Source organism: Carya illinoinensis, chromosome 1 (assembly GCF_018687715.1).
Source record: "Carya illinoinensis cultivar Pawnee chromosome 1, C.illinoinensisPawnee_v1, whole genome shotgun sequence".
In the NCBI taxonomy this organism is placed as follows: Eukaryota; Viridiplantae; Streptophyta; class Magnoliopsida; order Fagales; family Juglandaceae; genus Carya; species Carya illinoinensis.
In genome coordinates this window covers 14,245,546-14,257,519 of record NC_056752.1, presented here as the reverse complement: position 1 = coordinate 14,257,519, position 11,974 = coordinate 14,245,546, and positions in this window count along the sequence as shown.

Here is an 11,974-nt window from a genome sequence, read left to right as displayed (position 1 = left end):
CGGTTTCACGATGGTACTATGTTCTTCATGTTTTCGAAGGTGGAGATTCAACAGTCAACAGAGCCTTTTTAGTTCTCAATGGTTTTGAAATTCCTTCGTCGACCACCTTCCCTTGATCATATTCGTGGTTTTATAAAAAATCATTGGGGATTGCGATCGATTTCGATGTTTGGGCAATTACGTAACCCATATAATGTGCTGGCGAGGATGGTGAAGGAGGTGCATTTTATTAATGTGATGGCGCGAGGCAATTATGAAATTCATGAAGTTCCTTTTTGGATTTTTCATTGGACTCTGGATTTTGTAGAAGACGAGGATTCTCTTTGGATTCCAGTATGGATTATGTTGCTAGGATTACCACCTAATTATTTTCAGCAATCAATGTTATGAAGTATGGGGAATGGATTTGGTCGTTACCTAAAGAGGGATAATGCTACGGCATGTGTGACTCATCTGGAGGTCGCACAGATTTGTGTTGAAGTTGATGTCTCCCAGCCTTTGCTCAAATCTTTTTGGTTGGATCCCCTGGGTCTTGCATCAAGTCATTTTTAGGAGGTCATATTCAAACCAACTCCTTTTTTTTGTGTTTTTTGCACAAAATAGGGGCACCTTGAGGCTCGATGCTCTAGGCAGGAACGTCTGGTGGTTGAAAAAAAAATATAAACAGGATTTGATGACGAAGGAAAGATATAGGCCTCAAAAAGTCAGTGGAAAGTAGTAGGCAGCCGTGATGGTTGGAAGTCCATGCTTGTTATAGAGAAGGTGGTGGGGGAATTTTCAAAATCTAGAAGAGAGATCATTCTAGAGCCCATTTGTATGAGAAGGGAAGAGATCATTGGGGCAATTAATGGTGTTTGGTTCGTTTTACCAAAGGATGAATTGTTTGATAAATGTATGGAAGAGGCCCGAGTTGAACGTTCAGAGGTCTTGCCTCCTGATGTGTTGCGTCAGGCTAATGATCCTTTGGTTGAAGAGGAGTTGGAGGTGTTTGATAAGCTAGAGGGGACGTTGTCTAAGAAATGTGACAATTGGTTTGAAATTACAGAGGCGGAGGATGAGGATGATGATTAGGGAAATTTGGAAAAATTTGAACCAAGAAGTACTTTGAGGCTAGTGGATGAAGCTTTGGAATTTGAGATAGGTGGGTAGGGAGATAAAGATCCTTTTGCCGTGGAAGATTTTCATCATCTGGATTTTATGTCCAAGGCGGGGTCCGATGGTGAGTTCAAAGAGGAGTTGAATGAGTTAGCGACAAAACCTTTTGATTCAGATCCAGATATGCATGTCCCGCTAAAAAAAGTAAAAGGGTTAAGAAAAGAAAAATCGATTGTGGTGTTGGAGTGTCACACTTGCTCCAAAAAAAATCTCTAATTTGTTTGATGTATATTCTTACATGGAATATTAGGGGGATTCGTTCATCACAGAGTAGACTTCGGCATATTCTAAATAAAAGTCACCCTTCTGTGGTGGCCATTTTAGAACCATTTTTAAATTCTAATAAGTGCAGTAGATGGGCACGTTGGATGAAGATGTTGCACTGTGTTAATAATGCGGAGGCAGGTAGAAAAATTTGGTGCTTTTGGGCTACTAATGTTGGGTTCGATTTGGTCTCAATGTTGGATCAAGCTATTAGTGGATGATTTGTTCATGAAAATTGTCGGGTGTTTGCAACCATCATTTATGTGAGTGGTTTTTGGGTTAAAAGAGTGGAATTATGGGAGTTTTTAAAGGCTCAAAATTCTTGTGGGCTTCCTTGGTTTATTGGAGGGGATTTCAATATAATTCGAGGCGATAATGAAAAGGTGGATGGACTCTTGTAGGCTTCTCTGGTGAAGAGGAAATTTAATAATGGTATTCGTGCGTGTGTGCTGGTGGGCCTTCCTTGTGTGGGTAATTGTTTGTTGTGGTGTAGTGGAAGATTAGGGGGTTGAAGAATTTAGGCTCGGTTGGATTGAATTCTTGTGAATGTGCATTTTATTAACTATTTTGGAGATTTTACGGTTTTGTATTTGCCTAGGACTTCTTTGGATCATGCACCGATGTTGGTTTAGCTCAATAGAGATAGAGTGAATGTTACGTTCAAGTTCTTTCATATGTGGGGATTACATGAGGGATTTCTTCCTTTAGTGCAGGAGGTTTGGAATGAGTGAGTTGAAGGGTGTGACATGGTGAGAATCAGTAAAAAGTTAAAGAAGATGAAACACATGTTACAGACATGGAATTGAGAGGTATTTGACAGAGTGGAGGCTGAGATTAAAAATCTGGAAGATCGCATCACTGGGTTGGAAGTAAGCCTATCCCATTCTTACTCATCTCAGACCGAGAATGAGTTTGTTAAGTTGTAAACAAGAGCCCTTGTAGTGGGTTCATAGAGAGGAGGTTTTGACCTATTAGAAGTCAAGAGTTAAATGGCTTACTAAAGAGGATGCAAATTTAAGTTTCTTCAATGCTACCTTGCGACTCAAAAGACGGAATAAAAATACTGAAAAGATGCAATTGGATGATGGTAGCATGTTGACTTCGGGGGAGGCGTTTCATAAGGGGGCAATTTCATTCTTCCAGAATTTGCTTACAGTGACGCCAATTGAGAGGAATATGGATGAGATGGAGTTGATACAACTAGTGGTGTCCAGCGAGGATAATGAGGCCTTGTGTGTTGTTTCGACTTTACATGAACTCAAGCAATCTTTGTGGTCTATTCTGGCGGATAATTGCTTGGGTCCATACGGTTTTTCGGCTAGTTTTTTCATGCTTGCTTGGGATATTGTGAAAGACGATCTGTCGGAAATGGCTAAAGACTTTTTTGAAGATCAGACGATTTCAACTTTTTTTGGGGCTATGAATTTGGTTATGATTCCGAAGGTCGATGAGCAGGCAATGTTTATACCAAGAAATAGCATTTTTTAGAACATATCATTGGCTTAGGAACTGGTTCAAGGCATCAATAGGAAGGCGAGATGGGGAAATATTTCGATGAAAATTGATATGGCCAAAGCCTATGATTGAGTGAACTGGAATTTTCTCTTAAGATCATACTTAGGTTGGGTTTTTCAGAGAAGTGGTGAAATATTGTTTTTAATGCCGTTTGCTCTCCTTTTTACTCGGTTCTATTAAATGGGTGTGCCAAAGGTTTGTTCAGGCCATTGCCTAGGCTTCGTCAAGGTGACCCTCTTTCTCCTTATCTATTTATTTTATCGAAGGAGATCCTTTCTCGAATCCTTCATAAAGAGTTTGGTCTGCATCAGATTAAGTCGTTCCATCCTGGTGGAGGTACCTTGTAATGCCCATCCTTGTGGTGGGTTCTTTACAAAATGATTTTAATAAAAATATATGGGAATTACAATTACTTTTGAAAATTTCTTTTCCTTTCATGCTAGGATACAAAAGACTCCATGTTTATAAATAAAACTCATATTCTTAATTAAAAGATTACAACGGAAAACATTAATTTTATAATTACAGCTTCTCGTACAAATATCTTGCCCAGGCTTTCCTGCTCTTCCCCTTGGGTTGTGCCCGTCCTGACACATCATGCTTATCTTGTCCCTGGGAGGGTACACATAAAAACTAAAATGAGTCGATGACTCATAAGCATTACTTCATACAGTTAAAATATAATAACATAGATTTTCAGGCATTCATTCATCACTCCATACATACATATTGTACTTATCATGCATGGACATGTAGTTTGTTTTAAAAACATTGCGAGGTGAGGCTTTTCTTTTAAAAAGAACACTTTCTTTCTTAAAACAGTTCCCCACGCCTCGCTGCCTTCCTTTCTTAAAGAGTCTTTTCATGCATACATTTTTTCTTACATGCATTCATGCATACCTCTTCTCATACATACATGCATTCTTTTTTACCATGCATCCATTCATTCTTATTACTTTTATTGGCTGTAGCATATTGTTATGCCCTGTGTGTTGGGGTTAGCAGTCTTTTGGACCTAATTCTGCTTGTGGCCATGGGTTGGGAATCCATTCCGTCAGGGTGCAGCACTGGGTGTACTTCCAGTACTACTTACCCGGCATTGCAATCTTTCTAGTCCATTCATTCAGTACCTTTTCCTTTTCCGTTCATATGACCGTTACGTATCTTCATACATCATATATTCAATCCATTCATTCCTTTACAGTCCTTTCCTCCATTTTCAGTCCTTTCAGTCCTTTACAGTTCTTGCAGTTCTTATGGTTCTTCAGTTCGTTTCATTTGTAAAGTCATTTCATAAAAAAATAGTTTTCTTTCTGTTCGTAAAAGTCGTTTTAAAAGCAGTTTCTTTCTTTTCATTTAAAAAAAATTGTTGGTTCATGCATCTTTTAAAGCTTCATTTCATTTTCCTTTCGTGAACATATATACAATACGTACAACTTATAGCATCCATTCATATGCATACACATACATACTTTGGGTGTGTAAAAAGGGGCTGCCAAGGAGGGCCGTTACATACTTATATTGGAAAACTTATGCTTAGCTTTTTTTTTCGTAAAGCGTGTCTCGTGGAGAAAACATTTCGTTTTCATTCTTAAAGAAAATGGCTCTGTTTTTGTCTTCTTTTATTTAGGAAAAACTCTAGAAGAGTATGAACGAAATACTTACCTGGACTTCATGTCATACTCATTCCATCCAGTCCACTCGTGTGCATGTAAGATGACAACCTACATGCATACACATAACCTTACGTCATCATCTATCTAATGCATAAGCAACTATACTAAAAATATAACTATGCCTCACTTGGAACACTCTTCATCCATCCTTGGGCTCTTACATGCCATTTACTATGCTAAAACCTTCGAGGTCTTATTCCTTAAGGTGAATCTCCGTAATTCACCTTAGGGTTAAGACACTAAGACCTCTGTATTATTCTTCTATTTCCCATCCTGACGCATGATTCTAAACAACAGAGTCATGCGTTCCAAACTTAGACGATATACTCGTTACTACCTCCATGCATCTTAGCTCATACTAAATCCTTATTCCCATCCAGACATGCTACATGAATTCAAGCCAACTCTAAGGCTAAAACATCATGTAACCATCCTAAGGACAAAGTATCCATTACATATGGTAAACTTGTCTGATACGTGTCTTGCCAGAGGCACATTAAGAGGAATTCATGCTATTAATCAAGTAGTGCAATTAGTGCCTTGTAAAGTGAGGGAGAGTAGTGCAATCAATGCCTTCGAGAGTGAGGGAGAGTGAGAGCTGTGTAAAGCTCCGTTAGGCATAAAAATGGTTGGGGAAGGTCATGGTGGTGAGATGATCAAGATGGTGGTGGTGAGACGCCATGGGTAGCCGTGCACAGCGGTGCACAGTGGTGCAACAAAGCTTGTGATTGTAGAGACCCATTGAAGAAAGAGAGAGAGGTAGGGGGAAAGGAGAACATGGGGAGGAAGCCCATTATGTGGTGAAGCTGTTGGTGGTGCTTGATGGCTGTTTTGGCCATGTATTGACCCACTAAAAAATGAGTAGCACAAAGGCTATTCCAAGTGTAGGAGGATGTCGTGTAATAATTAGGAAAAAAATTCATAGATCGTCTCCTCGGGAAAAATTGTTTAAATCCAAACTCGTATAAAATGGTAAAAAATTTCACAAACAAAAGTGGTGGTATGTACAATGAATGGAATAGTGCAATAGAAATAAAAAGGGCACTAGTCATAGACTAGATTCATTCTTTTGGATTTTTTTGAGTGTCGAAATTGAACATAAAAGACTAAAAATTTGAAATTAATAATTAAAGATTCAACTACGCTAAACCATTTTAATTATCTGAAAATTAAATAATAAACTGGAATTAATCTAAAATATAATTGTAATGCATATTTAATGGAAGCTAAGAGAAATACGAAAATTAACTAACATAAAATAAAATAAACAGCAAATAAAATGCCCATACTTTTAAGCCATAAATATGAAGAATACACCATAAGGAGCTCTTCAACACCAATGCAGTGTAGACTCAAAATACATAAAAGAATGAATAAATTCTCAACTAGCGTACGGTGTCTTCAATTCTAGAGAAAAAATGTATGCGGCGCTAAAAAAATACTCCCAAGAGAAAAAGTAGTCTGCAGCCGAAATGCCCCGAAAGGAAAAATGTCTCCGCGGTGTTGAATGAATGCGAGAGGAACATATTTTGCCGTCCCCCAGGTCAAAGACTCAAAGCCCCCAATCCCAATTACTTTGCGGTGTGAATTTGTCCAATAGAAAAATAAAATGTGTTGTCGAGTGAAAATCCCAATCTCAAAATCCTTTCGTGTGACACTCTTCAATCTAGAAAAAAATGTGTGTCGTAGGTCAAAAGTCCAATACAAGTAAACCTCCCTATCCATGCCACGTGTGAAAGACCAAAAAGCCAAAAAGCAAGTCTCATTCAATATCTTCAAAAGCCAAGTGAAGTCCCTTACGGAAAAACCAAAAAACAACCCACTTTCCTTTTACTTTTTATATTTTTCAACCCATATGTTTCATCTATTTATATATATATATATAGAATAGAAATAAGAATAAATAAAAATAAAGAATAAAATATCAAAGATGTGTTATGCATGTGAAAAAGAATATAATCCAATTAAACCACAAGTTATAAAATTAAGTATAAATTCATGCTATTAATCAATTTAAATCATAACTTGGATTTATGCATCTTAATCATTTTTTCAATTTAAAACCCATAATAATGTAATAAAAAAAATTAAAATATATTGGTTTTAGATGTATAAGATATGCAATATTTCAGGTCAATCATATATGGAGGCGCTAGAAGGAGGAAATGGGTGTGAAACCCATTTTGTCCAAGTTGCTCTATGAGAAGAGAGAGAGAGAGAGCACGTGGGAGCTCGCTGGTGGGAGGGGATGTTGACCGGAGAGTGAGGGTTAGTTGGTGACTGGCGATGAGGCCATAGCTGCCGTGTACGGCGGCGTGGATGTGAGGGATGAGTTTTTATCCATTTTGGCTAGAGAGAGAGAGAGAGAGAGAGAGAGAGAGAGAGAGAGAGCTTGAGGCTTGCTGGCTTGAGGGAAGTCACCGGCAAGGTGGTGGAGTTGCGGTGGTGGCATGGTGAAGCTGGGCACGATGGCAAGGGGCTGAGCTAGGAGGAGGAAGAAGTTGCATGGTGAGGAAGAGAGGGAAGTGTATCGGGCTGGAAGAGAGGGAGAGGAGAGAGAGAGGGGAAAGAGAAAAGTGAAGATAAAAAGAAAGGGGTTTGGGTATTTAATCCAAGTACTTCGTTTCGGGATCTTCAAAATGATTTAACGGTGAGTTTAAACATTGATTTGAAAACACGTAAATATTTTATTTAAACTAAAGTTTAAAATTATTTAAAATAAAACATTAAGAGGAATTAAGATAGAATATTATTTTATAAACTTTAGTTTATAAAATAATATTCGTTCATCATTATTTAAAATGATGAAGTATCGTTAATTACTCAAAAAGAGTAAAATCATTTAAATTAATTTAGAGTTTTCAACGTAAAGTTAAATCTCTTAATATTTTAAAATGACTTAAAATATTTAATTTAAATAATTATCCACAATTAAAATATTTTTAGAGCGCATAAAAATATTATAATTGTGTTACTTTAAAAACAAGCTTATCTAATAATACTGGAAATATTACATATAAATATTTTCAGAATATTTAAAATATCCGTAAAGTTTAAAATATCTATCTTGCTTTGAAATCCGTTAGATATCTTTTGAGACACACCATTGGGGCTTGGCACGTAGAATGAGGCTCGACACGTAAATTGAGGCTCATAATTAAAGAAGAAAAAAGGAGTGGGTTATCACATATCTTGATTTCCCATTTGCTTTATGCGGATGATATACTAATGTTTGCTAATGGGGGAAAGTCTTCTATTCGAAATCTTATGGAAGTATTGCACATGCATGAATTGATGTTTGGTCAATTGATTAATCCGAGTAAGTCTTCAATGTTTTTCTCTTCCTCTATCTTGGCTGTTTGTAAAAATGATTTGAAGTTGATTTCGAGTTTTGCGGAAGGTAGTTGGCCTTGCACATATTTTGGCATACCTTTGATCATGGGTCGCATGACTATCCGAGTGTTTGATTCGCTCTTGATAAAAATACAAAAAAAGTTGGATGGGTTGAAGAGTAAGGCTCTTTCTTTTGGACGTAAAATTGTTCTAATCAAACATGTTTTGAATAGCATGCCTATACATATGCTCTTAGTCTTGAATTTACCAAAAGGAATGATATTAGAGATAAAGAGAATTTTTTTGAATTTTTTATAGGGTTTGTCGTTGGAAAATAAAAAAAGGAAGTGGATATTTTGGAGCAAAATTTGTATGCTGGTGAAAGGGTGGGCTGGGTATTCGGTGCAAGCATCTTTACTAATGAAATTTGTGTGAAAGATTATTAATGATAAGTTGATGTGCTCGAACTTTTTTACTTCCAAATATTTGGGAAACTCCCATATTTTTTTTTTCTGTGAGACAGTGTAGAACATGGTCTCCTTTTTGGAAAGGGATTATTCAAGCAGGCTAAGTAAATTTTTGGCAGGATAACTGGTTAGGAGAGTGACCTTTAATTGCTAATATACATGTTATTGGAACTGTGGACTTGCAGTTGGCAGACATATTCACGGAAACAGGGCTGAATGCTCATGCGTCGCGGGAGCTCATTCCGGAAGAAATCTTTGAAAAAATTTGTGATGTGGATATTAAGCTTCAATTGGGAGTGGACAAATGTGTCTAGCAGCCAACAGTTAGTGGTGAGTTTAACACCAAGTCCGCTTGGCATCTAGTTCAACAACATGGTGAAATATGCCCCTGGAAAAAATGGCTGTGGAAGAATTGGCTTCCAAAAAAGATGTCTTTCTTTGTTTGGCGAGCTAAGAGGAATGCAATACCTGTGGATGGCATTATTTAGTAGTTAGGCATTCTGATTATATCTAAGTGCGAGTGTTGTGAACAGTCACAAATGGAGACTTTGAATCATATTTTATGAGGGGGAGGAAGACCTCAAAAAGTACGGCAATTTTTTGCGAATACATGTCAAATGAGAGCACCACAGATTCGAAACTGGGAGGGGATGATGAGTTTCTGGTGGCAGCGAGCTTCCATGTCCACGCAAGTTGGATGGCTTCGAGAGGTTCTCCCTATTGTAATCTCCTGGGCATTATGGAGAGCTAGATGTGCGTCTAGAGTGGAAGGTACGAATTTTATGTTATTATTCAATTTGTTAAAATTTTAATTAGAGAAATGTTGAGCAAGATAAAAACATTTCGGTGTCAAGGCTCCCTTGAGTAGGTGATTCTAGAGGAGTTAAGCTGTCCAATTATTCCCGTTGTTATAAGGAAAATTAAATTAATTGCATGGTGACCATCGGAGAGAGGACGGGTAAAGTTGAATGTCGATGGAGGCTCTATCGATAATTTGGGAAATTCAGGTGAGGGTGATATTATTCGAAATTCTCAAGGTGGAGTAGTGGCGGGTTTTGCCAATTCTTATGGTCATGCTACTAATACCATCGCTGAATGTAGAGCTCTCTTTGATGAGATTCGGTTGTGCAGGTACTTGGGGTTGAGATATGTTTTGATAGAGTCAGATTCAATGGTCATAGTTGGGTGGTTGGCTTCGGGAGTGTGTAAATGGTTTCTTTGAAATTTTTGGGAAGAAATTACAGTTACTGTTGGGGAGCTCAATGTTCATTTTTGCCACATTTTTAGAGAAGCAAATATGGTAATGGACTTTCTAGCTATGCAGGGGATGTGAGGGGCAATTCAAATTTTGGTAATGATACTTTCGTAAATGGCCCTATTCGGGGTATTATTCGTATCGATAAACTTGGCTGTTGATTGGTTTTTTGGTTTTGAGGGATTGTTTGTTGGGTTTGTTAGGGATCTTTTGATACTCGAGGTATTCCTCTACCATAAGTGAGAGTTTTTTTAATAAAAGTGAGAAGGGATCATTATTAGACATGTGACTTCAGCTCTTTAAAAAAAAAAAAAAAAGCCAAACCAAGAAATAGCTGCAATAAGAGATAAGATTTTCATTCCTATGCGAGCAGCTAGGGGTGGCCAATGATGGTGTAATTAAAAACCCCACATATATGCTCCCTGTTATTTTTATTTTTTGTGATGGCATACTCTGTTATTTTTCCTATGTGTATATAATAGATTTTACAAAAATGAATATTGCTACGATTGGCGCTTTCAATATTAATATGGCATGATAAACAATGATTTTCAAATGATAAATATATAAAATTGCACGTTATGACGTATATAACCTGTGTAATACGAAGCAAAGTTACATAGAATATTGAAGTATCAAACAACGATGAATTTTCAAATTAAAAAGTGTCAAGAGTAAACCCCTGTATGACTATCTATAAAGCGAATTTTCTATATGAGTTACGCCAGAGCCATCTCAAGCACATGTCGAGCGAACATGAATAAACCTATAGCAATTTTTTTTTAAGTAACAGTATTATATAATATTTCATAGTTATAAAATAAATCAATACTTCACTTTTTGGTGTGTTTGCACATCACTTTTTAAGTAACAGTATTATATAATATTTCGGTGTTATATAATATTTCATGTTGAATTTTGCTCCTTCCGGTGGAGATGATTTCTGCTGGTAGATGATAAAAACCTGTTCATTTGTTGGATGAATGGACTCGAAGTCAGCTCAATTGAAACTGATATCAGCCGCGGTTGCTTGCTTCTGTCTGTTGAAATTTCTAGCCGGTATGTTTATGCCACTTACAAGAAAACTCCTATAACAACAAATGAAGTCGGAGCTTGTTGGGAAGCAGCAAAAGAAAGCTTGTGGAGGGTTACATTTTCTTGCAATTCAAGTAAACTTGGATTCAGATGACTGTGTTGGATTTTGTCTCCTACTGGACTTGCCACCTCCACCTATATAATTTATCAATTTCTTAAATAAATAAGCATACTTTTCTTTTTCTAACACAATTTTCTACGATAACAATACTTTAGGCATCCTGATAGCAGAAAAAAAAAAGAAAAAAAAAAAAAAAAGAATCTAGTTTCTATCTTTGTTCTTTTTTTCCCCGTGCTCGGTTTACCATTTACAATTTATTTATTTGGCACTATTGAATTCACGTTTTCATTAATTATTACTTCTTGTATCAGAGGAAGAAAAAAGAAAAGCGACAAGATTTTTTAACGACATGGTAGATCATGCTTCCACTGTTACCAAACAACCCAGTAACATAAATAAACAGAGTAAAAGAACAGCGAAGTCTCCAGATATGCATTAAAGAGATCGACCACCACATTGACCCCAGTAAGAAAAATAGGTACACAAAAAGATTCCTCTGAGAGATAAGAGATACAGAGAAGGAAAAATATAGTTGCAAGTACAATTATGCATTAATACGTACATCAATGTGATGTGATTGATAAAAAAGTAGATTTTATTGAAAACAACGTTAATTTAAATTTTAAGTATGAATGAATCAGTATTGGTACACAGATTAATACACGACTGTGTTTGTATATAGCAAAACTCTACAGAGAAACTCAAATAAGTTCATCAAACACAATTTATATAAAAATGGTTCAAATGCGTCCTTGTTCACTCGAGAGAAGCAGGGTTCTAAATGATAGCCTTAGCGAGTTTGTAATCAAACACTTGGAACTTCTCCACGTTAGGCATGAGGATCTTTGCATATTCTTTATGGGCGGGATGAGCAACATACTCTACGATCCCTCCATACTCTCAAAGGCTCATTCAAAGACATGAGGGAAACCTTGATTCTTCTTCCCAGCGCTTACATTCATGCCCCTGTCACACAACATAAGACCACAAAATAAATCTTATATATTTGGAGTTTGTTCAAAGTATATATACCTCTGATCATTCAGAGTTTAATATTTCGAGTCTTTATTTTCTTATTTAAACTGGTTTTCAGAGTTTTATGATTTATTGATGCGATGGAAAGCTTCCTACTCTATGTGCTCATTTCAGCTAG